Consider the following 27802-nt stretch of genomic DNA (forward strand, 5'->3'; position numbering starts at 1 on the left):
GAAACAGGCCCTTCGGCCCAACAAGTCCACACCGACCCGCCGAAGCGCAACCCACCCATTCCCCAACATTTACCCCTTTACCTAACACTATGGGCAATTTAGCATGACCAATTCACCTAACCTGCACATCTTTGGACTGTGGGAGGAAACCGGAGCACCCGGAGTAAACGCATGCAGACACAGGGAGAATGTGCAAACTTCACACAGTCAGTTGCCTGAGGCGGGAATTGAACCCGGGTCTCTGGCGCTGTGAGGCCATTTGACTGTCCTGTTTCTGGGGTAGCTTGTCTACATCCCCATGGTAAGCATGAACTGCTGGACCTTCGCTGGGCTGAGGTTAGCAGTGCTAACCACTGTGCCACCGTGCCGCCCCTAAAATTAGTCTGCGATAAACATAGGAGAATGGATCTGGGTAGGTTACTCTTCAGAGGGTCAGTGTGGATTTGTTGGATCGAAGGGCCTGTTTCCACACTGTAGGGATTCTATTAAAAATGGCTAAGGAAGGCCAACCTTAGAGATAGGATTTTTTTTTTAACATGCAATCAATTCAGGTGGGGCCCCAATACTTAACCTCAACATTCATTGTGACCAGTTTATGTATTGATTAGTGAACTCCCTCCCACCCACCAAAACGCAGAGCTACGAACCTCATTCCAGGTGGGTTACAGTTTGGGAAATGCAAGCCGAAACCAAAATGTTCCTGGATCAAGTTGCAGCTGAAGCGAGGGAACCACGTGAATGAGGTGTAGAGGAGGATCGAGGTGAGGGCAGCGGGGAGATGGTCACGAGCAGACTGTTTCTGCTTTGCTGCTGTGATGATGAGCCAGTGCATACTGGAACACAGGATACAGTCAGGTACAGCAGGTACCAAGGAGGCAGCTACTGCTACTATCTCTAGGAAACAGTAGCCAATAGATGTCTTGCAGTTGTACAAGCAAGAAATACACTGTGACATGCCTGGGGCACTGGATAAGAGCAGTTAGAGGTGCTAAGAGACACACGGTGTTTGTTAACTCACTAAATCTTCTTTTACCTTGGGGAATTCACTGCAGACCTCATTTATTACCTTCTGCATGACCAGGCAACTAATTAAGTTGTGCCTCTCCTCGCCAGCTACTGAAGATTTTTCATTGTGTCTCCCTAAAATGTTGCACTCTGTAAGAGTGCCTGCTTTCCATTAAAATCCACTGGGTTTTGTCAGAAGAGCCCTGAGGTCAATAGATAAAAGGAGCTAGTTGAAAGCCTCCAAATGGGCCATGAGTTAGCTGGTTTATAGTGTGCCATGTGGATGTGGGATTCTTACACTGCAGACCTTGCCCAGCTTTCTCTTGTTCTGTTGCAAAGCCCGGTTGAGATGGTTATATGTGTTACCATTGATGCTGGCAGTTGTTGCAAGACACAAGTTCAGTCTGATGTGTGCACTTATTGATGCATCTTCCCAAAAGTGTCGCCCACTACCACTGTGCCGCCCACAACCACTGTGCCACCATGCCGCCCACAATGGTTATCATCAGACTTTTAATTCCAGATTTTTGATTTTTCTTTAAATTCATCCGCCATGGTGGGATTCAAACCCGATTTTCAGAAAGTTAATGAACCTCTAAACCGTATATAGTAGACAGGCAGGAGGCTGGAAGAACACAGCGAGTCAGGCAGCATCAGAAGGTGAAGAAGTCAATGTTTCAGGTGTAACCTTTCTTCAGGAAACATTCCTGAGGATGTGGAGTGATTCCTGAAGAAGGGTTACACCCAGAACATTGACTTCTCCCCTTCCTGATGCTGTCTGGCTTGTTGTGTTCTCCCAGCCTCCTGCCTGTCTACTTTGGATTCCAGCATCTGCAGTTCTTTTTGTCTCTAACCACATATGCCTGTGTAAAGGTCAGTCCTACCTTTTGACTAAAACATCATGTTAGATCTTGACTCTCATGCAGATATATAAATTGAGAGCTTTCATAACTTTTTGTTGTGTTTCAAAGACTAAATTTCTGGTCAACTTTTACATTTGCTACATATCGGAGAGTTTGAAATTCACACTCTCCCATAGCTTCATTACAGTGTGCTCTGAGATAGTGCTACCTTCAGGTTAAGGTTGGTGGGAACAAAATAGTTAGAAAGTAGGTGTGGAGGAGCTGAACAGCCACCTTCAATGGGATGCGATTGTAAGATTCGATCAGACTTGTTTGCTCAAGGATGATGCAAAATCAGAACATGTCGGAGAACCTCAGCAAACCTAGCAGCATCTGTAGCAAGAGAAACAGAGTTAACCTCTCGCGTCCAGTGCATCAGGGTGAGGTTGGATTCAGTGGTGAGCAAGCAGCAAGTACAAAGGTTTTGGATTTTTCCACTAATTGTTTGGCGTCAACCTATCCATGAAGGATACGAAAAATGCATGGTTTTGGCCAAAGGTAAATCGTCAACTTTACCACGAGAGTGACTCTAACTCAGGCATATGTGGTATTTGTTGCAACAATGCCCAAGAAACTGGATGCCGTGCAGAACAAAGCAGTCAAACTCATCATCTCCCCATCCTCCAGCATAACAACTCTCTCCCTCCATGTACTGTCTGTGTTGTATTCTGTCTGCAGGAAGCATGGCAGAAACTCAATGAGCTTCCTTTGAGAGCGTCGTTCAAAACACGTGACTGTGAATTCACATAGTCGCTCCAAGATTCCACGCTGTTGGACTGGTCGCACAACCACTATTGTATAATGGTCAGCCAGCTGGACCTCATAGAATATGAGTTCCCTGGTTGGGGCTGTTAATTGGTTCAACCAGGGAGCCCTGGCTGACAGATTTAAACAGAGTACCAGCAATACTGACAATCTGGCACCTGACTCTGTATGAGCAGCACTGTAGTCAGGTCCTAGGGAGGGCTGCTGAACAAAGAGACCTGGGAGTGCAGGTTCATAGCTCCTTGAAAGTAGATTCACAGATAGATAGGATAGTGAAGAAGGCCAGAGTATTGAGTACAGGAGTTGGGAGGTCATGTTGCGGCTCTACAGGACATTGGTTAGGTCATTGTTGGAATATTGCGTACAATTCTGGTCTCCTTCCTGTGGAAAGATGCTGTGAAACTTGAAAGGGTTCAGAAAAGATTTACAAGGATGTTGCCAGGGTTGGAGGAATTGAGCTATAGGGAGAGGCTGAACAGGCTGGGGCTGTTTTCCCTGGAATGTCAGAGGCTGAGGGGTGACCTTGTAGAGGTTTACAAACGTATGAGGGACATGGATGGGGTAAATAGACCAAGTCTTTTCCCAGAACTAAAGGACATAGGTTTAGGGTGACAGGGTAAAGATTTTTTTTGCAAGATTTGTGAAGGTTTGTAGCTCAGGTTGAGGTTTAGGGTGTAGGTTTGCTCACTGAGCTGTAGGTTTGATATCCAGACATTTCATTACCTGGCTAGGTAACATCATCAGTGGTGACCTCCAAGGGTAAAGATATAAAAGGGACGTAAAGGGCAACTTCTTCACACAGAGGGTGGTGTCTATCAAATGAGCTACCAGAGGAAGTGGTGGAGACTGGTATAATTACAACATTGAAAAGGCATCTGGATGGGATATGAAAAGGAAGTGGTTAGAAGGATATGGGCCAAGTGCTGGCAAATGGGACAAGAATAGGTTGGGATATTTGGTCAGCATAGACGAGTTGGACCGAAGGGTCTGTTTCCTTGCTGTACATCTCTATGACTGTGCATGTGTTAATAAAGGGTGACTTGGTGACCGGAGCCCGTCCTCTGTACAGTTATTTCACTCACAGCGTTGACCTCATGTTCCTCTGAAGCCTGTATGGCCGGTTAGGAAACGGTACTCATTACTGCCACCTTCTCCAATGTGATCAGGGATGCTCCTTAAGTGCTGATCTGAATTGCCCGTATTGCCCCCATTTCTGAAAATGTATAAAATAAAATCGTCAAGCTAATCCTGAACATTGAATTAAATCTCAAAGCCCATTCAATCAACTTCGAGAGAGAAAGCAAGCTTTGAGTGACATAGAGTTAAAAATCACACAACACCAGGGCGGCATGGTGGCTCAGTGGTTAGCACTGCTGCCTCACAGCGCCAGGGCCCCAGGTTCGATTCCAGCCTTGGGCGAGTGTCTGTGTGGAGTTTGCACATTCTCCCCGTGTCTGCGTGGGTTTCCTCCGGGTGCTCCGGTTTCCTCCCACAGTCCAAAAGATGTGCAGGTCAGGTGAATTGGCTATGCTAAATTGCCCGTAGTATTAGGTAAGGGGTAAATGTATGGGTATGGCTTCGGCGGGGCTGTGTGGATTTGTTGGGCCGAAGGGCCTGTTTCCACACTAAGTAATCTAATCTAATCTAACCAGGTTATAGTCCAACAGGTTTAATTGGAAGTACACTAGCTTTCGGAGCGACGCTCCTTCATCAGGTGATAGTGGAGGGCTCGATCCTAACGCACAAAATTTATAGCAAAAATTTAACAGTGCGATGTAACTGAAATTATACATTGAAAAATACCTTGATTGTCTGTTAAGCCTTTCATCTGTTAGAATACAGTGATAGTTTCACTGTATTCTAACAGATGAAAGACTTAACAGACAATCAACTTTTCAATGTATAATTTCAGTTACAGCGCACTGTAAATTTTTGCTATAAATCCTGTGTGTTAAGATCGAGCCCTCCACTATCACCTGATGAAGGAGCGTCGCTCCGAAAGCTAGTGTACTTCCAATTAAACCTGTTGGACTATAACCTGGTGATGTGTGATTTTTAACATTGTCCACCCCAGCCCAACACCATAATTTCCAAATCATGAGTGATACAAGTTTTCTTGGAATCAGGGCTGTTAGATTCAACAGCGTCACAGCTGTAGAGTGCAACATTCTTTGCAAGAAATTATGTGAGATGCCAAAGACCAAATAAACCACTGGGACAAAAATCAGAGTCATTGCTTGAAAGAAAAAAATAACACTTGATAGGAACAAAAGTCCTCACCAGACCATTTGTCTCATATTTTCCTAACCATCAGAGCAAGTAGCAACCACCATCATTATCTTCCAATCACATCACCACCCACACATGAACACACACACGATGCAATCTACAATACGGACTTCAATATAAAGTTTAGCCCCAATCATTTCACAACCCTAAAGTGAATAAAATTTTGCAAATTAAAAGAGCAAACTACACAAGTATTGTGATGCAAATGATACTTTCCAGAAACATTGGGGAAAGTATGATGCTCACGTGTTGAAACACAAACTAGAGGAACATGAAAGCTTTATTTTTTTAAGAATCCCTGTCACTCCTGGTTATCTTTTTCTCCCCTTCTCCTCTCTTTTATTTAGCCCCACACAACCACCTAACTGCAGTAGTGCTTACTTTTCCCCCCAGCACCCATGGTGTGTGTGCGCAGGTGTGAGACACAGTGAGAGACACAAGGTGCACGAATCTTTATTCAATTTCCACCACCAGGAAGAAAGGAAGTACCCGAGTGGCCAGTGACAAGCACTGCCCTTCACATCAAAGGGCAATGCTTTGTGATCAAAACAGTGAAGGGGAGGGTAGGGACTAAATCAAAATAGAGTTGGAGGGGGAAATAATGCACTCCACTCGCTGAACAACTCCAGGGTGTTGGAGCACACTGTGTCTACCTTCTCCAAGGACACCCGGGCTCTAACGTAACCCCGGAAGAGGGGCAGGCAGTCGGCCCTAACGACCCCCTCCACGGCCCGCTGCCTGGACCTGTTGATGGCCAGTTTGGCCAGGCCCAGGAGCAGACCCACGAGGAGGTCCTCGGATCTGCCCTCCCTCCTCCGTACCGGGTGCCCGAAGATCAGGAGCGTGGGACTGAAGTGCAGCCAGAAACAGAGGAGAAGGTTTTTAAGAAAATCAGACAGGGAGTGCAAACGCCCACACCCAATATATACATGATCCACTGACTCCACAGCGCCACAGAACAAGCAGTTGGGCTGGGAGTCCGTGAACCACCGCAATCTGCGGTTGCAGGGGACTGCTGCGTGCAGCACCCTCCACCCCAGATCCCCGAGAGAAAGGGGGAGGACTCCCACGTAGAGAGCCCTCCACTGGGGATCCCCACCGCCCGGTGGCAAATGGGCACGCCAAGGCGTGTCCGGACGGTGGATGAGGGAGAAGAGGTGGACGGTGTGCAGCAGCAGTCGATACAGGGCCTTCCTTTTTATATCCTTAAAAGACACAAAATTAAAATTCCGGAGGCGGCTCAGGTTGTGGGGCACAGGCTCCCGCGGGAAGTACGGGACCTTGGGGCCAATGTGAAATTCCGTCCGGGCCGGGGTGAGCGCTGATGGGATCCCACCACACACCTGAGCGTCCTCCAACCGGTGCACTACGTCGGGTCCGAGCACCGCCGTTTTAAGGCGTCGGATTGCGGTGGCCACGTACCGGATCTACCGCTGCCCTGCTAGCTATGTCCTGCGGCAGCGTCCAGCCCAGGCCCCCGGCACCCAGCACGTCCCCGACCCTGGTCGCCCTCGCCGCCACGGCCCTCCCCTCCGACAGCCACTCGAACCCGCGAGTACGGAGGTGCGGATTCCTGAGCAACGGCTCCCTGACGACAACCGCTACTCCAGCCGGAGGGTAGGTGCGGCGCGATTCGACCATGTTCCAGACAGTGATCAGGTCCTGGTAAAAGACAGGCAGCACCTTGAGGGCGACCTCCAAACCGTCGCGGTCGACGAACAGGAGCTGCGTGTCGTAGTTGAGGTTACGCACCTGGCGGAAAAAATACGTCGCCAGGGCGCACCACCTAGGAGGAGGCTCGACGTAAAGGTATCGCCGCAAGGTCTGAAGGCAGAACGTCGCGACCTGGGTGCGGACGCACACCAGCGACTGACCGCCCTCCTCGATAGGGAGACTCAGAACCTGCGCGGCGACCCAGTGCATCTTTTTGTCCCAGAAGTCGACCAACGTCCTCTGGATGTCAGCGACAAAGCCAGGAGGAGGGACCAAAGTGACCAGCCGGTACCACAGCATGGCGGCCACCAGCTGGTTTATGACCAGCACTCGACTCCTGTAAGATAGCACTCGGAGCAGTCCTGTCCAGCGGCCTAGGCGAGCCGAGACTTTGGCCTCCAGCTCCTGCCAGTTGGCCGGCCAGGATTCCTCAGCCGGGCTGAGGTAGACCCCCAGGTAGAGGAGATGGGTGGTGCTCCAGCTGAACCCCCGTAACTCCTCCGGCAGAGAGTCCACCCGCCACGGACCGACCAGTAGTCCGGAACACTTGGCCCAGTTGATCCTGGCGGAAGACGCCGCAGAGTACACGGCCTGGCACTCGCGCATCCTCCCCAGGTCAGCCGGGTCGGTGAAAGTGAGGAGCACGTCGTCGGCATAGGCCGAGAGGACCACCCCCGTGCCCGCGCCGCGCAGAACCAGCCCCGACAACCTCCTCCGCAAGAGGTGCAGGAAAGGCTCCACGCACAGGGAATACAGCTGGCCGGACAGGGGGCAGCCTTGACGCACTCCTCTCCCGAAGCGAAGGGGCGCCGTCAGGGACCCGTTAACTTTAACCAGACACTCTGCGGTGGCATACAAAAGTTGGATCCGGGCGACGAACCGCGTCCCGAACCCGAACGCCCGCAGAGTCCCGAGCAGATACTCGTGATCGACCCTGTCGAACGCCTTCTCCTGGTCGAGAGACAGGAAGGCGCTCGGCAGACCAGCCCGTCGACAGAAATGGATCAGGTCCCGGACCAGGTGGACGTTGTCGTGTATCCTCCGGCCCGGGACCGTGTAGGACTGGTCCGGGTGAATCATGCGGGCCAGCACGGAAGCCAGGCGAGAAGACAACACCCTGGCGAAGATTTTGTAGTCCGTGCTGAGGAGGGAGACCGGACGCCAGTTCTTTAAGGAACGAAGGTCCCCCTTCTTTGGCAGCAGGACGATGACCGCCCTGCGCCAAGAAAGGGGCAGCTGTCCGGCATTTAGACACTCCCCCAGGACCTGTGCGTAGTCGTTCCCCAGGATGTCCCAGAACGCCCTGAAGAACTCCACAGTCAGCCCGTCCAGCCCCGGGGTTTTGCCCCTCGAGAGCCGGTCGAGGGCGCCGGTCAGCTCCTCTAAAGTGACGGGAGCGTCGAGCCTTCCGGCGTCCTCCGGGCTGAGCTGCGGCAGGTCCTCCCACAGAACTCTGCGAGCATCCTCGCTGGACGGATCCGGAGAGAACAGAGCCGTGTAATAGTTTCGAACGTGGGCCCTGACTCCCTCCGGATCCGAGACGAGGTACCCGTCGTCGGCCAGCAGCACAAGGAGCTGCTGACGGGTGCCGCGCCTTTTTTCCAGCGAGTAGAAGAAGGGGGAGCCGCGGTCCAGGTCCTGCAGGAGCTGGATCTGCGACCTCACGTACGCGCCCCGAGCCCCGACGAGCTGCAGGTCCCGGAGCGCGGCCTTCTTCTCTTCGTACACCCCGCGCAGGGCCGGGTCCGCGTCGGGCTGACCGAGGCGTGACTCCAGGTCGAGCATCTCCCTTTCCAACTCCACGATCCTGGATTTCCGCCTCTTGGTCGACCCCCTCGCGTACTCCTGACAGAAGACGCGGACGTGAGCCTTGCCCACGTCCCACCATAGCCTCAGGGAGGGGAAGCTTCCCCGCTTCCTTCTCCAGCCGGCCCAGAAATGACGAAACGAGTCCCGGAACCGCTCATCCTCCAGCAGCAGGTTAAAGTGCCAGTACGCGGAGCCGAGCCTGGCGCCGAACGGAAGGAGTTCCGCCCACACCAGGTGATGGTCCGTGCACGGCACCTGCCACGTGGAGGCCTTCGGAAAACAGGAGGCATACGCCCGCGAAACGTACAGGCGGTCGATTCTGGACGCTCCGACCCCAGGCCTCACGAAGGTGAAGGCGATGGAGTCGGGATGGAGATTCCGCCAGACGTCCACCAGGTCGAAGGACTTGACCAAGTCCCCCGACGCCCAGCCAGTGCGGGCACCGCCGTGGTCCCTGCCCTCAAGGACACAGTTAAAATCTCCCCCGAGGAGAACGCACTGGTTCTCGTCAATGGAAGCGAGATGAGCGGACAGTTCTTGGAAGAAGCTCGCTTGCCTCGGCCCGGCCAGGGGAGCGTATACGTTCACCAAGTGAAGCACCGCGCCCCCCAGCCGAACCGTCAGGTGAAGCAAACGGCCTGGCACCGGCTCCCTGACCCCCAAGATCTCAGGCTGAAAATGCGGGGCCAACAAGATAGCCACCCCGCCAGATCTGCAGGTGAGGTGACTCATGTAGACCCCCCCTCGCCACTCCAGGAGCCAGGTGGCTTCGTCTCCCGGGGTAGTGTGGGTTTCTTGCAGGAAGCACACCGCATACCTCCCGTCCCGAAGGACCGAGAGGGTCTGGAATCTGTGCTGTGACTCCCTGCTGCTGTTGATGTTGAGGCTGGCTATAGTTGTCTCCATGTCGGAAGCGTTGTGCTACCACCACCAGTACAGTTAAAACCAAATACAATTACTGGGAGGACGAGGGAGGGGCACAGGAGTCCTTCGCCCTCACCAGGAGTGCCCCCAGGAAGTTCCTGACTCGCTTTCGCTCGTTGACGTCGAGCCCAGGCGCCTGGCGAGCAGCGTGGACCGACCAATAAACTTTTTCATAAGAGCTCCAGCGGTCGAGCACCAGTTGGGCTCTATCCCGGCGACCTCGAGTCTCCTCGACAAATTCCCGGAATTCCTCGAGGGGGTTGAGGGGGAGATCGGCGGGGGGCACCTGGGACTCAAAAACGTCACTACAGACAGAGTCCGCGTCGTCCCCGGTGTCCGCCACCGATCCCAAACCCTCCTCCAGGAGGTCGCCCTCGGTCGCCGACCCCTCCCCCACCGAGAGGATGGGGGCTGGTCCGGCGCCGCCAACCGGCCTCGAACCCCCGTCAACCCAACCCCCAGGGTCACCGGCGGTACCCTCCTCGGCGCACCCCATCCCAGAACGCCCCGAGTTCGGGTCGTCGGGCGGCGGAGGCTCAGGGCCCCGCTCCTCTCCCGACACCAGGACGCCTGGCTCCTCGGGGAAAAGATCATCCCCCAGGAAAAGGTCATCCCCCAGGGCCAAGGCCCCCAGAAAAACAGTCTGGGAGGGAGGAGCGGGGATAACACCTTCCTCCCCTCGGCGACCCAATAAAGGGTCCTTTGACGACACCCGCACCGCGGCCCTCGTCGTTGCTATTAGGCAGGTCAGGCCGCGGTGCAGGATCGTTGGGGGGTACCATGGGCCCAGCCCCTGGAGACGGGCAACGCCGCCGGCGCGCTGCAGGACTGTCTCTCCCCTCCAAGGGCCAGCACCTCTTCCCTAGAGCGACAGGGGGGGATTTATGGGCCTTCCCCTCCCCGCCCGCCTTGTTGGTCATGGGGCCTGAAGCCCCTCCCCCCAGCCTTTCCCGGAATACAATTGGCTGGGGGAAGACAGGGGGTGTGGCCAAGGTGGGGAGGGTCAGCTGTGTCACTTCCTGCCCCGCCCCTGGTTTATCAGGTGACGGCGGGCAGGGCAGGGGCCCAGTTCCCTCTCCGGGGCCCGGAGACACGGTCGCTGTGGGAAGTTGGGCAGCGGTGGTCCCCACGAGGTTAGTGCCAGGGTGTGGCTGGGTGGGGTGGGGCTCGGGCTCAGGGTCCCCCGGGCCAGGTGTTGCAGTGCCCGGGGCGGGCGTCGCAGCCCCAGGGGTTTCTCCATCGGGGTGGGGGGTAGATGTGGGGACCGTGGGGTCAGGGTCGGGTACGGGTACGGGTTCGAGGGTTTGGGGGTCAGTGTTCCCGTGCCGGGGCAACGCTGGCACGGCCGCAGGGGCATTGTCGTGCCGGGGCGGGGCAGGTCGTGGGCTGGGTGTCGGGGATGGGGATAGGGTGGTCTCCCCGTGGGCGGGCTTGACACGACGCGTCTTCTTTAGCGCCTTCCGGCCGGCTGGACGCTCACCCCCCTCCCTGCCGGAGGCTGGAGGATCGGAAGCCTCCGGCTCAGGCTCCGGTGCCGGGGCCTGTGGTGTTGACTGTGGGGGAGGGGGAGTGGGTGCGGCGGCACCACCGTCAGCCGTGGGCAAGGGCTGCGTGGCCTTCTGGGTGGGGCAGTTTCTTCTAATGTGCCCCACCTCGCGGCACAGGTGGCACCGCATGCCGTCCACCGTCCAGAAGGCGCGGTAGGCCGCGCCCTCGTGGAGGAGGGTAAAGGAGCCCTCGGTGACCTCCTCCCGGGCCAGGCAAATGATCACCTGGCGTCGGAAGGAGTAGATGTGCCGGAGGGCGGGGTCCTTCAGACCGAGCAGGAGCGGTTGGATCCCTGACCGGATCTCCCCCAAGGTGGTGAGGTGGGGGAGAAGGAGCTCGCTGGCAACAAAGGGCGGGACGTTGGAGATCACGACCCTCTGGGCCATAACCTCCAGAGGGTCGACGGGCAAATGTGTCCCGCCCACAGTGAGCCCCCTCTCCACGGCCAGGTGGACCGCCTGCTCGGTCCTCAGGAAAAATACGGCCTTCCCGTACATCCGGGCCGCAGCGACGATGGCCAGTGGGCCGACCACACTGGCCATGGCCTTGCTGCAGGCCTCGATGGTCATGTTCGGGTGGGGATAGACCTTGACCCCCAGGCGTTTAGTGAGGTGCCTGAAGGGGGTGTGGTTTGCAGCCGGGGCTGGGACAGCCGAGCCTAAGGCAGCGGCTACCCCGGCGTAGGTGCGGCTAGGCCCCGCGACCTTCGGGCTCGCCATATTCCGCTGCTGGATGTTAGGCCCCAGGCAGCAGTGGTGGAGGTGGGCCTCTGGCAGCAGCAGTGGTGGAAATCCTGGGGATGTGCCCGAGGCCAGTCACCCAAGGCGAGTCCCAGGCAGTGATGGTAGAGACTGGCCTCAGGCAACAGCAGCAATCGAAACAGGCCTCAGGCGAGTCCCAGGTGGGCCCTCGGTCGTAGTGGTGGGGGGCAGACCTGTTGGGGAAGGCCCCCAAGACAAGTCCCAGGCAGCCCCCAAAATTGAGTCCCAGGCAGCGGATGTGGAGGCAGGCCTCAGGCAGCAGCAGCGGAGGCAGGCCTCTAGCAATTCCTGGGCAGGTCTCAGTAGTAGCAGTGGGGGGCAGGCCAGTCGGGGAGGGTCCCCAAGGCAAGTCCTAGGCAGCCCCAAAATTGAGTCCCAGGCAGCAGTGATGGAGACAGGCCTCAGACAACAGCAGCAGCAGTGGTGGAGGTCCTGGGGAGGGGCCCCAGGGCGAGTCCCAGGCAGCGACGGTGGAGGTAGGCCTCGGGCAGCAGCAGCAGAGGCAGGCCTCTCCTCAGGCAACAGCAGCAGCAGTGGTGGTGGAGGAGGCCCTGGGGAGGGGCCCCAAGGCGAGTCCCAGGCAGCAGCAGGGAGGCAGGCCCCAAGCAGCAACAGGGAGAGTCCTTGCACATACACAGTCACAGTCAGTCACAAAATGATCCAATCTCCAAAGGGAAGGAAACACTCGAGTGGCCAGTCACAACTCCAGGGTGTTGGTGGACACCGCGTGCTCCTTCTCCAAGGACACCCGGGCTCTAACGTAACCACGGAAGAGGGGCAGGCAGTCGGCCCTAACGACCCCCTCCACGGCCCGCTGCCTGGACCTGTTGATGGCCAGTTTGGCCAGGCCCAGGAGCAGACCCACGAGGAGGTCCTCGGACCTGCCCTCCCTCCTCCGTACCGGGTGCCCGAAGATCAGGAGCGTGGGACTGAAGTGCAACCAAAAGCACGGTGGCACAGTGGTTAGCACTGCTGCCTCGCAGCGCCGGAGACCCGGGTTCAATTCCCGCCTCAGGCGACTGACTGTGTGGAGTTTGCACATTCTCCCCGTGTCTGCGTGGGTTTCCTCCGGGTGCTCCGGTTTCCTCCCACAGTCCAAAAGATGTGCAGGTCAGGTGAATTGGCCATGCTAAATTGCCCCTAGTGTTAGGTAAGGGGTAGATGTAGATGTAGGGGTATGGGTGGGTTACGCTTCGGCGGGGCGGTGTGGACTTGTTGGGCCGAAGGGCCTGTTTCCACACTGTAAGTAATCTAATCTAATCTAATCTAAAGAAGGTTTTTAAGAAAATCAAAAAGGGAGTGCAAATGCCCACACCCAATATATACATGGTCCATAGACTCAACATGCCTGCTTTATTTGTTTTCTTCCTTTTTTTTACTTTTTTTTATTTTAACAGGCCTGCTTTATTTTTTTTATTTTTTTTATTTTTTTTTTTCCTTTTTTTCTTTTTTTTTCTTAGCGGTGGAGGTCCTGGGGAGGGGCCCCAAGGCAAGTCCCAGGCAGCAGCAGTGAGGCAGGCCCCAAGCAGCAACAGGAACAGTCCTTGCACGGTCACAGTCACAAGATGGTCCAATCTCTCCAGAAGGGAAGGAAACACTCGAGTGGCCAGTCACAACTCCAGGGTGTTGGTGGACACCGCGTGCTCCTTCTCCAAGGACACCCGGGCTCTAACGTACTGATACTTTTTTTTTGCTTATTTTTATTCCCCAGCACCCATGGTGTGTGTGTGTGCAGGTGTAAAACACAGTGAAAGACACAAAGTGCACAAATCTTTATTCAATTTCCACCACCAGGAAGATAGGAAAAACACCCGAGTGGCCAGTGACAAGCACTGCCCTTCACATCAAAGGGCAATGCTGTGTGATCAAAACAGTGAAGGGGAGGGTAGGTACTAAATCAAAATAGAGTTGGAGGGAGAAATGATGCACTCCACTCCCTGCGGCGCCCATCTCTCCCTGAACGACTCCAGGGTGTTGGTGGACACCGCGTGCTCCTTCTCCAAGGACACCCGGGCTCTAACGTAACCCCGGTAGAGGGGCAGGCAGTCGGCCCTAACGACCCCCTCCACGGCCCGCTGCCTGGACCTGTTGATGGCCAGTTTGGCCAGGCCCAGGAGCAGACCCACGAGGAGGTCCTCGGACCTGCCCTCCCTCCTCCGTACCGGGTGCCCGAAGATCAGGAGCGTGGGACTGAAGTGCAACCAAAAGCAGAGGAGAAGGTTTCTGAGAAAATCAAAAAGGGAGTGCAAACGCCCACACCCAATATATACATGGTCCACGGACTCAACATGCCTGCTTTATTTGTTGTCTTCCTTTTTTTTACTATTTTTTATTTTAACATGCCTGCTTTATTTTGCCAATTGGCAATTAATCTAAATGTTAACCACAATAAATCTAAGTGTGGCTTTCCATACCATAGGACTGCTCTGGCAAAGTAGCAGTGCCTTACCTCCAGACCAGACAGTTCCAATTCAAATCCCATCTGTTCTGAGCTGTTTGAAAATGCTGATTAAAATAATTCATTTCTAATGTGGTTATTCTTTGTTTGTTCTTACTGACTGTCACTGGTGCTCAGTGAGTGCACCTATTAGCCACTAACCTCTGCATTTCCTTTCAGAACATCCTTTCACACACAAGGTGCCCATTTGATGTCTATAATAGTGTTGCGGAAGATGATATAGAGTTGATTCTTTCACTTTCCAGAATTGTTTTCACTTAGTCTTCTGTGGCTGGGCCAATGATGAATCCTAAAATGTGAAGATTATTGAAAAAGTCAACAGTACTCAACTATTTGGGATACTACATTATTTCACTTTTTGGTGTATGTATGTGTGAGTGTGTGTCTATCTACGTTTATGTGCATGTCTGCGTGTCTGTTTGCATGCATGCAATTCTCTTTGTTTCTGTCTATGTATGTGTGCATGCCTCTATGTGCCTGTGCAGATCTGTGTGTCTCTGCGTGTCTGTGGGCATGTGTTTGTGTATATATGCATGTCTCTGCATGTCTGTCTAAGTATGTGTGCATGCCTCTGTGCCTGTACATGTCTGAGTATCAGGTGTGTTTGTGTGTGCCTGTGTGCACCTCTTGCATGTCCACATGCATGTTGCTGTGTGTGTGCTTGTCTCTGTGATTGCATGTGCATGTCATTGAGTGTGCATGTGTTTATGCATCTGTTTTAGTATGGGATTGGAGTGTTCTCTTTTAGCTCATCTCATTACAAAGGATTTTTTTAAGGAGAAACTGCCCTCTGTCCTGACCAGATCACTGTATTGCATTGCACCAAAAATTGGTGCAATTTCCGATTTAGAAAAGATCAAGTTCACCTATTCAGATAAAATCCAAATCACATTTAAAATGCTTTTGTTTCTGATGGTCCTCAACCTGCCTCCTGGAAGACCAAATGAAGTCAATATAAAGTTGGAGTTACAGTGACACCACCAGCTAAAAAATAATAAATTAGTTCCCATGTTCAGGAATGACTTATGAATTGGCCCTACCCAGTCCCTTTGATGCAGAAAGCACACAAGCTTTGTCTTGAAAAGGTGTATGAGCTGAGGCGTTGTCTGAGGGAGCATTCAGCAGGCAGTCAAGCTGTCTAACTCATGTCTACCTCGTGTTCCATTTGTCATTTGACTCTTAAGGGCGGGACCGTTGAGTGAAATGGGGCTGCAACTGGCAAATCCACAGGAGGTGGCTGAGAGTGAAGATGGAGAGGCCTTACCTGCAGTACAGCCTAGGGCCGAGGGGCACCAGAGAGCCTGGGGCAAGTTCATCATGTGCATAGGGTTAACTGGGAAGAGAATGTTTACGTCTGGGATTCCCCAAGGAGAAGAGGGTGAGCTTGAAACTCTCTGCACGACGCTTCCATTGTACTGTAAACTATAATGGAACTGAAAATGGCTGTGACCCATACTCAGAGTGGGTGGGGTCATTCTGTCAAGGTTTCACTTTGGAATGTTGGAAAGCCCTTCAAAGGGCAACAAAACCAGACAGACACCCAACGCCACCACCCCACCAACTGCTCCCTCACCAGCAACCCCCCCCCCACCCCTACCCCAAACAGTACTGGGGAAACAGTGCAGTGAGCACTACATGCTGTATGTGAACCTCAGACATTGACCACCTGTGAAGAAAACAATCCTTGCCCAAACACTCTTGACCCCATCTTACAGCATGAAGGAACAACACCACGAATGGCTGTGTTACCTAAGCAATGTACTGCCACCTGGAAAGATTCACCCTGCTTTCCAAAGTAGCAAGTGACTTTCAAATCCTCACGGTTTGCACAATGGAGCTGGTTACTTCACACCTTGGACTACAAACCCACGGGCAGTACCAAAGGATGGGTGGGCTTCAGTCTTGCAGGTTGCTGCTCACCAGACATTCTATTAACAGACTGATGATGAAAAATGAATGTACGTGTCAGAACATACCAATGCATTTACAATGGAATCGCCCTCGAGCTGCCAATGCACCCTCAGAGGGTCAAGGCACTTTCCCCTCTGTTCCATCTCAGTGCTGGGGTGGAGGGAGCCTGCACTTACAGTGGAGCATGTTGGCCTTGTGGTTTCAGTCAGGGTGGCTTGGATGGGAGGCCCAGAGTTGCTGAGAATGTCCTGCCCAGAGGCAGACATACCTCCTCAGTTTGAAACCCCAGCCCCCTCCCCACCAAATAAATGAGGGTGCACTGCCACCTCTGAAGTGTCCTGAATAGAGAATTCTGGGACATCCGCATATGGTTCCTCCTGCAGCCGGGCACTTCCTGTGGCACTGACTTGTCTCCTCGTGAGGAAGGGGCACGTCGAGTGAGGTTGAGGTCCTTCGTCCCCACATCACCTTACCCAGCAGAGAAGGTCATCGACCTCCTTCGTACACTGCTGGGCATCTTTCCAGTAGGTGGACACAGCAATGACTTGGGTGGCAAGCTCAGAGCAGGTTGGTAGGGTCTGGTACTATGGCCTCCTGCACCACCCCATCCTGTTCCCTGGACAGAAAGCGGGGTACCAGTTTTCTCTTGTCTGTCATGTCCAGGGCAGTTCATAGCTCCAGGCTGACAGAACTTGACCAGCTCTGCAAGCACCTTCTGGGTATAGCTCCCACACCAGGAATCCAAGATGTGCCCAGCAGCGGCAAATATTTCTGCCTGATTGAACAGGGAACCATGGGAGAAATCTTGCTAGCCAATCATGGAGGGAAACCCTCCATCCAATGTTGCCAGAAACTAGCTAATTTCCAGTAAGATTCAGTCTGTGGTGTTTGTAGGTGCACATAGGTAGGTTTCAATCAGTGGACAGAATTGTGACAGATCAAGGATAATGGAGGACATCATGAAATTGTTCACTGTGGCAGGAAGAATAAAAGAGCTGAGTATCATTTAACAGGAAAACGGCTGTGAAATTCCAAGGTGCAGAGGGATCTGGGTGTTTTGGTGCATGAGTCACAGAAAGTTAGCATTCAGGTACAATGAGTAATTAAAAAGTAAAAGGGTTGCTCTCCTTAATCCAAGAGGAATTGAACATAAAAGTAAGGATGTTAAGCTTCACTTAGGGCATTGATCATACCATGTCTCAAGGATTGAGTGCAGTTTTGTCCTTCCTTAAGGGAGGAGATAAGTACAATGGTGTTGGTGGCAGTTCAGAGGAGAGAAAGGGAGGACTGCAGATGCTAGAGAGTCAGAGTCAAAAAGTGTGGTGCTGGAAAAGCACAGCAGGTCAGGCAGCATCCAAGGAGTGGGAGAGTGGACCCTTCAGGTATAAGCCCTTCATCAGTTCAGAGGACATTTACTAGATTGATACCTGGAATGAGTAGTTTGTCTTATGAGGAAAGATTAGACAGACTGCGCTTATTTCCTCTGAAGTTGAGCAGAATGAGGGATGACCTGATTGAAGTGTATAAGGTCCTGAATGGTCTTGACAAGGTGAAGATGGAAAGGATATTTCCTCTGGTGGGAGGTCAGTCCAAATCCTATGTGACACTGTCTTAAAATTTAACAGCCACCCTTATTAGGACAGAGATGAGAGGAATTCCTTTCTTCAGAGCGTTATGCGACTTTTGAACTCTCTGCCTCAGAATGCGGAGAAATTCAAAGCAAAAACACATCAGCCATGATCTTATTGATAGGCAGAATGTGCTCAAGGGGCCAAATGGCCTACTAACACAGAAAATAGCTGCAGGAGTAGGCCATTCGGCCCTTCAACGCTACACCACCATTCAATATGGTGCTGGCTGATCATGCAATCTCAGTATCCCATTCCCACCCTCTCCCCATACCCCTTGATCCCTTTAGCTGGAAGGGCCATGTCCATATCCCTCTGGACCCAACAGCTTCCTGTGGGAGAGAATTCCACAGCTTCACAACTCTCTGAGTGAAGAAATTCTTCCTCATTTCATTCCTGAATGGTTTACCCCTTATTCTTAGACTGGGACTCCTAGTATTGGACCTCCCCAACATCAGGCATACTCTTCCTGCATCTAGCATGCCCAGTCCCATCAGGATTTTATATGTTTCTAGGAGATTCCCCTCATTCTTTTAAATTCCAGTGAGTACAAGCCCAGTCAATCCAGTCTTTCCTCATATGTCAGTCCTGCCATCCTGGGAATCAGCTTGGTGAACCTTTGCTGGACTCCCTCAATAACAAGAATGTCCTTCCTCAGACTAGGAGACCAAAACTGCATATAATTCTCAAGATGTGGCCTCACCAAGGCCCTCTATAACTGCAGAGAGACATCCTTACTCTGATACTCAAATGTTGTCGTTATGAAGGCCATTAGCTTTCCTCACCAACTGCTGAAACTGTGTGCCAACATTCAGCAACTGTTCCACCATGACACCCAGGTCTCATTGCACCTCACTTTTTCCTAAACTTCCACCATTACCATTCCTATTTTGTTTGCGTAATGTAATAGATTGATAGCCATATTCTTCCTTTGATGTATATTGAACCCAGACCTCCTTAAAGTTGCCAAGTCAACTGAAGAAAAGGAAGGGCACACCTGATCTGTTCACATTCAAGATCAAACAACGGTCTGATGGGATCTTACAAGCACTTCACCCACATACTACTTTCAGAATGAATGGGCTTGTTCAGAGTCTGACTCAACTCGCTACAGAAAGACAAGGCTGGCCATTCCTGGGGAGAACAGGAACCATTGACAGATGTTGCTGCTTTGCTAAGGCTCTTGCAGAGTTACATGGGGCTGTGATGAACAGTAAGGCTTGTCATTGGGCCAGATGACGATATCTAAAAGGGAAGACACTGGTTGCTTTGATGGTAGAAGTGTTTCCTCATGTTCGTTTAAAGTTTAACACATCGCCAGATTGTGCAAGGTGAGAAGAGAAAGGCTCACGAAGGTTTGCTTACAATTTAGAATTGTTTCTTTCAGTTGCCAATTCTACTTAGTTTCATTTGACTAAGTTAAACTACAAAGCACCAATTTCCAGAAACATTAAACACATTAACAACTAAAAGCATTAATAGGAAAACAAAAGAGCTTCCATATGGTGTAATACAAAATAAGGTCTCAAGACATTTTCACTCCTGGCTATTATTATGTATAGGGCCCTTGGCCTAGCAGTCTTCAGCTGCTTTGTCAACAGCTTTCCCTCCATCATTCGGACAGGGCAGTGATGAGCTGCTTTCTGGAACCACTGCAGTCTGTGGCGGGTAGGAACATGCTGTTAGGAAGGCAGTTCAAAGATTTTGACCCAGTGACAGTGAAGGAACGGTGATACAGATCCCAATGAGAATAATGTGTACTTTGAATGGGATGTCGGAGGTAGGTGCTGCTTCTATGCCATGGGATGTTTCATGTGGTATAACTCACAGTTTTGAGCAGCACAGTGACTCAATGGTTAGAACTGCTGCCTCACAGCATCAGGGGCGCGGGTTTGATTCCATCCTCAGGTGACTACCTGTGTGGAGTTAGCTCTTTCTCCCCGTGTCTGCGTGGGATTCCTCTGGATGCTCTGGTTTCCTCCCACTGTCCAAAGATGTACAGGTCAGGTGGATTGGCCAAACTAAATTGCCCGTAGTGTGCAGACTAGGTGGGTTAGCCATAGGAAATGCAGGTTACAGGGATGGAGGTGGGATGCTCTTCGGAAGGTTGGTGTGGACTTGATGGGCTGACTAGCCTGCTTTCATGCTGTAGGGATTCTATGAAAGCTGCATTTGAGGGATACATTGCATCTTGTAGATGGTACACCCTGCTCCTGCTTTCTGTTATTGGTGGAGGGAGTCAGTGTTGAAGATGATGGAGGCAATGCTGATAACTAGATTATTTTGTCTTGAATGGTGTCAAGCTTCTTGAATGCTGTTGGAGCCACACTCATCCAGGCAAGTGGGGAGTATTCCATCTCACTCCTGAATTGTACCCTGTCAATGGTGGACAGGCTTTGGGAAATAAGGAGGCAAGCTATTCCAAGGGTCAGACCTGAGCTTGTAGTCATTGTATTTACACAGCTAAACCAGTTCAGTTTCTGGTCAATGGTCACCCCAGGATGTTGATAATAGGTGATTCAGTAAAGGTAACACTATTGAATGCCAAGGGCAATGGTTAGATTCTGTTTTGTTGGAGCTGGTCATTTTCTGGCACTTGCATGGTGCCAGAACGTAATTTACCAGCTGTCCCTCCAAACCTGGATATTGTCCTGGTCCTGCTGTATTTTGGACATGGACTGCTTCAGGATCTGAGGTGTAGCAGCTGAATGTTGTGCCACCAACAGTGAAGATCCCCACTTCCTCCTTATGATGGAGGGAAAGCCATTGACAAAGCAGCCAAAGGCTGTTAGGCCAGGGGCCCAATACATAAGACTGTCATTTAGGTTGAGGGTTGATTTTGTTAGTTAATGATGGTATGATCAAAATAGAGAGGGACGACCAAAGTTCAGGAAACCAAGATATTGAAACAGTTTGGACAGAAACAAGAAACGATAAAGGCAAGGAGTCACATGTGGGAGTGGTCAACAGGCCCACTGACATTAACATCATGGCAGGGTGAAGCAGAGCAGAAAAGATAATGAGAGCTTTTCAGAAAGGCAAGACAATAATCATGTGAGATTTTAATCTACACATAGACTAGAAAAGTCTGATGGGAATAGATGGATGAGAAGTTAATAAAATGTTTTCAAGGTAGCCACTTAAGACAGCATTTTGCAGACCAAAATAAAGACCAAAGTAATCAGGCTTTACTAGGCCTGATATAGTGCAAGGGGGTAGAAATAGGTCATGGTCTCCTAGTAAATGTGTCCCTAGACAGGGTTAGCACAATATCATTGAATTCTGCATTCAGCTTGAGGGAGAGAGCAGTATGTTTGAGACTATCATTTTAAATTTAAATAAGATGAATTACGAGGGCATGAAAGTATAACTGGCTAAAGTGAAATGGCAAATTAGGTTCAAATATAGGGCCAATAGAGATTCAGTGGCAGACATTGAAGTGGGGATTTCAGAATATACCGAGTAGATACATTCCAACATGAAGAAAAATTCCACAGGAACATTAATGATAGCTTCTAATTAAATGAACAAGCATATAACTGTGCAAGTAAAGAGGACAGGTCAGAATATTGGACTGGCTACATTAAAAAATGAATGAAGAATTGATAAAGATGGAAAAAATAGAGTATTTGGGAAAACTGGCCAGAAATATAGAGATTATTGGAATTATGTAGGAAGAAGAGATTATGTTTCTATAAATATTTAAAGAAGGAAAGAGTTAACAAGCTGAATATTGGCCCTACAGAAAGTGAGACTGGATAATTAGTAATAAAAAATAAGGAAATGGCAGATGAATTGAACAGATATTTTGTATTTGTCTTTATTGTAGAGGATACAAGTAACATCCCAGAGGTAGCAATAAATCAGGAAATGAAAGGAAGAGAGGGATAGAGGAACATTATAATCACCAGAGAAGTGGAAGTGTAAATTGTTGGAGCTGTGAGCTGATAGGGACTTGGATCTTGACGGACTGCATCCTTGGATTTTAAAAGAAACGTCATGTGAGATAATTAATGCATCAATTTTAATTTTCCAGACCCCTATAGATTCAAGGATAGTTCTGTTAAATTGGCAGATGGTGAATGTAGCTCCATTATTAAAAAAGGGAGGAAGACAAAAAGCAAGGAAGTACAGGCCAGTTAGCTTTACATTTGTCACAGGGAAAATGTTAATATCCATTAATAAAGAAGTTACAAAAGGGCACTTAGATCATTTAAAGCAGAGGGCAGAATCAATATTGTTTTTTAAAATTGAACTAGCTCCACAGAAGCTAGTATCCCATCACCGATGTGTCCTTTATTTGTAGATGGAGAATCCTTGATACTGGTCCAGTCTGGAGCACACATCTTTCCCTTCTAAGGGGTACACCCACCTGGGAGAAAGTTCGAAGGACTTTGTCCAAGTTCTCTAAGCGCTCTTTATTGGTCTTCACTGTTATTAGTTGTGAAAATTGGCTTACTAGTTATTTAAAATCCCCACAAAGGCAAACTGACCAATTGGGCTTCACAATAGGGCGGCACAGTGGCTCAGTGGTTAGCACTGCTGCCTCACAGCGCCAGAGACACGGGTTCAATTCCCACTTCAGGCAACTGTCTGTGTGAAGTTTGCACATTCTCCCCGTGTCTGCGTGGGTTCCCTCTGGGTGCTCTGGTTTCCTCCCACAGTCCAAAAATGTGCAGGTTAGGTGAATTGGCCATTGCTAAATTGCCTGTAGTGTTAGGTGAAGGGGTAAATGTAGGGGAATGGATCTGGGTGGGTTGCTCTTCGGAGGGTCAGTGTGGACTTGTTGGGCCAAAGGGCCTGGTTCCACACTGAAAGTAATCTAATCTAATAAAATTGGTATGACCGATGCTGCCCATTCCACAACCTGGACTGGTTTGATGATTCCTTTACTTTCCAGCCTCTTGATTTCTGCCTCTACTTTTGCCTCTACCGGCAAATGGAGCTGGGCAGGCCTTGCAGAACCATGGAATTGCTTCCTGGTCAACATGCAAACTGACCTTGTGTCTCTCCCTCCTAAACATTCCTGAAAAATATTCAGGCATTTAATTAGGACGTCGCTCAGGCCTCCATTTTCTAATCGAAAAATGTTGAGCCAGTCTTCGTGAATCTTTCTCAACCAACTTCACTCCATCAGGCTTAGGCCCAAGCCTGTTACTACAGTTAGTGGTAAATGAACTAGCTGCATCTCATAAGAGACCCAAATCAAAGTTGTCCCGTTAATCTGTAATCTGTTCTCTGGTATAGATTCTGAGTTTAGTTGAGGTCTTGCACAAACTTAAGGGTCGGTGTCCAGAATTTTATCAAAGACTGCTTTGGTAATCACTGAAACAGTCACGTCAGTAACGACCTCCATTAAAACCAGGTGACCATTTAGCCAGACATTTATTTTGTTTGGTTCTGATTTGGATGTTGCTGAACTATTTTTCTGTTCCAAACAAGATGCAAGTGGATTTTCCAGGGTGTGCATGCTCCTGAATAGTGGCCCAGAGTTCTTTTACTCAATTTAGGTCCAATCGGACTCTTTGTCTGTCTTGAATCCACGTACTGACAGCAACTACAATGGCTTGCTGGCCCACATCCTGAAGAGACTTCCAACCTTTTCACTGAGGCGTGGCTTTGTTTTGAGATTTTGCTGTGGGCTGACCTCGAGTCCCTCTGTTCAGGATATGTCCTGAGGGAGGCCATGCAATTGCTTTTGCTCAAGTGATGTTCCCCAAGCTCGGTCAGACTGGTGAGGGTGTCCACTTCCATCAGCATACCCTGCAACTCATATGCTCCACTTGCCACACTTTCTAATGACAAAGTCCATTGCAGTGCCTTTTGAAGTCCAGTTGGGTTTCAGCCAATAGGTGCTGTTGCATGGCTACATCATTAATCTCACAGTCTCTCACCATCTCATTTAGGGATAAAGCAAAATCACATGTCTCTGCCAGTCATCTTAACCCAGTCAAAAATTCCAATACAGGGATACCCTTGGTTCTTAAATTGCCAAGTAAATCCAATAACATCTCAGAATTACAGAAGGCATGAGGTCATAATTTTCCTTAATTAAATTCGTCAACTTTTGAAAGGTTTTAGTGTCTGGTACCTCATGGGAAGTTAGGCTCCTAATGGCTGGAAAAGCTGTCAGGAGGATTACTTGTTACTTTTCATCCGCCACAATGTCACTTGCCTGGAAAACAATATCACATTCTTCCCACATACTGGGCCCAATCTTTGATGGCAGAATCAAACACGTCAACTAACGGCATGATGCCAGAAATGCTTACCCCAACTCAAAGATGTGTAAACAAATTTTTTCAGGTGCATACTTTCTCTTGCCACCACTGAAATACCTCTAACGATATTCCGTTACCAAATCACTCTTTATTTCCACATGGAGAGTCCTTGACACTGATCCATTTCCCTCAGAGCCAGTTCAGAGTGACAGGATATCTGACACTCCTGTTCTTTTTTTTCTTTTTTCCATTTTTTCTTTTTTCTTCATTTTTTCCCTTTTTTTCTCTTTTTTATTTCTTTTAACCCCCACACTACCGCCTAACTGCGGTAGTGCTTATTTTTTTCCCCAGCACCCATGGTGTGTGTATGCAGGTGTGAGACACAGTGAGGACACTCCTCTTCCTATCTGTCAGAAAGGGCTCCCTGATTGGACCAGACCAACGGCTCCAATCAGGGAACTCATCATCTATGAAGTCCACCTGGCTGACCTCGTTACAGTTACTAGAGTAATGTTTGTCCAACCATTTTGGAGTTGCTGAGGAAGAAACTCATGCTGTGCATAAAATGGAATAACTGAATGTATTATACATAAATTGCCAGATTCCAGAAAGTATTTGATAATGTGCCTCATCAAGAGTTGTTTTGGAGAATAAAAGCTCATGGCACAAAGGATTGCACATTGGCACAGAGAGGTGATAGCTTGGCTAACAGACCAGGAGCAGGTATAAATGTGTCTTTGACAGGTTAGCTAGCTGTAATAAATGGTGTGCCACAGGGACTGATGCTGGGATCTCAACAGGTTACAATTTGTATAAATGCATTGAATGATAAGATGGAGGATATAGTTGTTAAATTTGCTGCTGACACCAAGATAGATAGGGAAGTAAGTTGTGAATAGAATATAAGGACGATACAAAAGATTCTAGATACATTATTTGAATGGGCAAAATGAAGTGTGAAAATGTGGCATTGCCTGTTTTGGTAGGAAATATGGAAAGGAAGCATAATATCTATATTATTCCTTCCCTTCTTTTAGCTTTGCTTGTTACATTCTCTGTCACCCTCATTCTCTCCCATCCCCCCACTCTATCTGCTCTTCCCAGTCTGGCAGTTAGACACACCAGTGTTCTGGTACTCTTACATTCCAATCACTTAATCTGAATCATCAACATCCTTTCTGCTCAGCACTCCAACACACCCCTCCACCCCCCTCCCCACCCCCCAACAATTGAACCATGAATTCTTCCTCCTCTATATACTTCACATCAGCTCTGATAAAGAGGCATCTAGACTCAAAATGTTAGCTTGCTCTCTCCCCATGCATTCTGCCTGACCCACTGTGATCTCCAGCATTTGTTGTTTTCAGTACGGATTCCAGCATCTGCAGTAATTTGCTCCTAGATGTGCAGAGGATGTTTCATCTTATGGGAGAATCTAAATGAGGGTTACCTTTTAGGGATCGGGAGTTTCCCATTTAGATTAGATTACTTACAGTGTGGAAACAGGCCCTTCAGCCCAACAAGTCCACACCGACCCTCCGAAGAGCAACCCACCCAGACCCATTCCCCTACATTTACCCCTTCACCTAACACTACAGGGCAATTTGGCATGGCCAATTCACCTAACCTGCACATTTTTGGACTGTGGGAGGAGACTGGAGCACCTGGAGGAAACCCACGCAGACACGGGGAGAATGTCCAAACTCCACACAGTTTTTTAAATTTCAAAAATATACTTTATTCATAAAATAATTGGATGGTCTGTATAGTTGGTCATGCCATACATACGTAAACATTTGCATACAGAGATCAGAATTTATCATTTGTATATATAGGTCTGTACATTTATCAATCATATGTCCATATATTTAGCTGCAGCGTCAGCAGAGCACAAAGGACTGCGTGGGCCCCCTGTTCTTCTTTAGGCAGGCAGGCGTTACACGGTGGTCTTGCCCCACTGTGCCTTGGCGGCAACTGCTCCAAGCTTCAACGCGTCCCTCAGCACATTGTCCTGGACCTTGGAATGTGCCAGTCTGCAACACTCAGTCGGGGTCAACTCCTTCAGCTGGAAGATCAACAGGTTTCGGACAGACCAAAGAATGTCTTTCACCGAGTTGATGATCCTCCAAGCACAGTTGATGTTCGTCTCGGTATGCGTCCCGGGGAACAGGCCATAGAGCACGGAGTCCCGCGTCACGGCGCTGCTCAGGACGAACCTCGACAAACACCACCGCATTCCTCTCCAGACTTCTTCTATGTAGGCACATTCCAGAAGGAGGTGTGTGACAATCTCGTCCCCCCCGCAGCCACTTCGCGGGCAGCATGCGGTCCGGCTGAGAGTCCGGGCGTGCATAAAGGATCTCACAGGCAGAGCCCTTCTCACCACCAGCCAAGCCATGTCTTGGTGCTTGTTGGAAAGTTCTGGCGATGAGGCATTCTGTCAAATGGCTTTGACAGTCTGCTCAGGGAACCGTTCGATAGGATCCGCCCTCTCCTTTTCCCGAAGGGTCTCAAGGACACTACATGCTGACTACTTCCTGATGGACTTCTGGTCAAAGGTGTTTTTCTTCATAAACTTCTCCACGAAGGACAGGTGATACGGAACGGTCCAACTACTCGGAATGTTCCACGGCAGTGAGGCCAGGCCCATCCTTCACAACACCGGGGACAGGTAGAACCTCAGTACATAGTGACACTTGGTGTTTGCGTACCGGGGATCCACGCACAGCTTGATGCAGCCACACACAAAGGTGGCCATCAGGGTGAGGGTGGCATTGGGTGTATTTTTTCCCCATTGCCCAGATCTTTATACATTGAGTCCCTTTGGGCCCGGTCCATCTTTGATCTCCATATAAATTGGAAGATGGCCCAGGTGACTGCAGCGGCACAGGTTCTGGGAATAGACCAGACCTGTGCCACGTATAACAGCAATGACAGTGCCTCACACCTGATGACCAGGTATTTTCTCACGATGGAGAGCGACTGTAGCTTCCATTTTCCCAGTTTCTACTCACTTTGCTGATACGCTCCTCCCAAGACTTGGCGCACGCCCCCCCCGAACCAAGTACCCAGCACCTTCAGGTGGTCGGTCCTGACGGTGAAGGGGATCGAGGATTGGTCGGCCCAGTTCCCGAAGAGCATGGCCTTGCTCTTGCCTCGGTTTACCTTGGCCCCGAGGCCCATTCGAACTGGTCACATATGCACATGAGTCTGCGAAAGGACAGCGGATCCGAGCAGAAAACGGCGACGTCATCCATGTACAGGAAGGCCTTGACCTGCAGGCTCCCGATGCCAAGAATAGTCACCCCTCTCAGGTTCGCATCCTTCCTGATGGACTCGGCAAATGGCTCTATGCAGCACACAAACAAGGCAGGAGAGAGAGAGCATCCCTGCCTGACTCCAGATCTGACTGGGAAGCTATCTGATTTCCACCCATTGATTGAGATTGCACTGACAATGTTGGTATAGAGTAGTCTGATCCAATTACAGATTCCCTCCCCAAAGCCCATTTTGGAGAGAACATCTCTCATATACATGTGTGATATCCTGTCAAAGGCTTTCTCCTGGTCCAGGCTGATCATGCAGGTGTCCAACCCTCTGTCCTGCACGTAGGCGATCGTATCCCTGAGGAGTGCGAGACTCTCAGCGATCTTCCTGCCCGGTACAGCACAGGTTTGGTCGGGGTGAATCACCGACCCCAGAGCAGACCTGACTCGGTTGGCGATTACCTTTGACAGAATTTTGTAATCCGCATTCAACAGTGAGATTGGTCTCCAATTTTTGAGTTCCTCCCTCTCCCCCTTCCGCTTGTAGATGAGGGTGATGATGCCTTTCCTCATGGATTCATTCATGCAAACTCCACACAGAC

The sequence above is a fragment of the Chiloscyllium punctatum genome, chromosome 7 (assembly GCF_047496795.1).
Source record: "Chiloscyllium punctatum isolate Juve2018m chromosome 7, sChiPun1.3, whole genome shotgun sequence".
NCBI lineage: Eukaryota > Metazoa > Chordata > Chondrichthyes > Orectolobiformes > Hemiscylliidae > Chiloscyllium > Chiloscyllium punctatum.